The sequence below is a fragment of the Marmota marmota genome, unplaced genomic scaffold (genome assembly GCF_001458135.2).
Source record: "Marmota marmota marmota unplaced genomic scaffold, marMar, whole genome shotgun sequence".
In the NCBI taxonomy this organism is placed as follows: domain Eukaryota; kingdom Metazoa; phylum Chordata; class Mammalia; order Rodentia; family Sciuridae; genus Marmota; species Marmota marmota.
The window spans coordinates 983,245-984,442 of NW_026000021.1; the positions used below are offsets into that span (position 1 = coordinate 983,245).

Sequence of the window (1,198 nt, forward strand, 5' to 3'; positions counted from 1 at the left end):
GGATAGCGGTGTGCACAGGCACATGTGGCCAGGGCCCACAGGATCACAGGGCAGGTTAACGGTGCAGAGAGATGTGTATGTGCTGTAGACAGCAGAAGCAAAGGAAGCCAACCAAGCTCTTCTTCCTCAGAGTGTCCAAGGATTGACACCACCTGTGTCACCAGGGAGCTTATCAGCTATGCGCAATCTCAGGACTCACCTCACACCAGGCATGAGAAGTTGCATTTGAACCAAATTCTCATGTGACTTACAGGCATGTTATCATGCAAGAAGCACCACTCTTCTAACCCACACTCAGGGCCTGGGCCTTCAGACCACTCCCAGAGCCCTCCCTTTGCTGTCCAGCTGGCCTAACTCAGACTTTGTCACCTAGATCTTAATCCATTTCCCACGGGTCCATCCCTGTGGTCTCTCTGTCTGCCCTTCCTCAGTGGCTGGCTCTAACATTCTGTGTTCACCCCGATAGCTAGCCCCCAGCCCTTGGGCACTGTCTGACTGATAGCCAGCTCCATTCAGAAGGCTCGTTAAGTCCATGACTGGACCAGCTCACACATGGTCCACACACCAGAAAGTAAAGCCTGAAATTCTTGGAAGGTTAGGTATTTATTTATGTTGCTTAAGACAAGCTCTATACAGTAAAAACAAAACACAGAGGCTGAATGGCATAATCATTAAACATCCACCTCGGACCACAGCATTTAGGATTTCCAGAGCACGTGGGTGGAGGCACTTTTGTACCGAGGCACATAGACTTTCCCAGGCCGCAGGGAGTGACCCGCTCTCTTGCCTAGTGAGGTAGGGAGGAACAGCAGTAGATATGGGTCAGGGCCAAGCCCAGGGCCCCTTCACGAGCTGATTGTCTGGTTGGCAGATGACAAGGACGCCTGTTTCCTCCTGTCACCCACCTTGGGACCATTTCTGCTCTGAAGGACTTTGTTTGGTGTCATCCTCTTTGGTGTAAGGAAGCACCCCAGCCAGGGAGCGATGGAGAAGGAACGGCTGACACCCACTGGGGCTGGGATCGTGGGAGGTTCATGTGCCAGTGTTTTCCCTGTTTCTCATTAGCAGGGAGACCACAGGCCCTCCCTGTGCCAAGCAAATGCCAATCTCTGCTCATCTGTCTTCAGGTGAACCTCTCATAGGCCGTTGCTGGCACTCTATCAGGACCAATTTATGTGACACGCTTCTGCATCCAGCC

The 1,198-nt window shown here is 52.4% G+C and overlaps 1 protein-coding gene across 1 annotated transcript in view; it reads right to left on the minus strand.

Annotated features, from left to right (window-relative positions):
- Positions 1-584: 584 nt before the first annotated feature.
- The window catches only part of Steap3 (STEAP3 metalloreductase), a 42,561-nt gene continuing 41,947 nt past the window's right edge, over positions 585-1,198 (minus strand). The window contains 1 exon segment of the mRNA XM_015501704.2: positions 585-1,198. This exon segment is cut by the window's right edge and continues 1,998 nt beyond it. The gene's annotated coding sequence lies outside the window, so the exon portion shown is untranslated.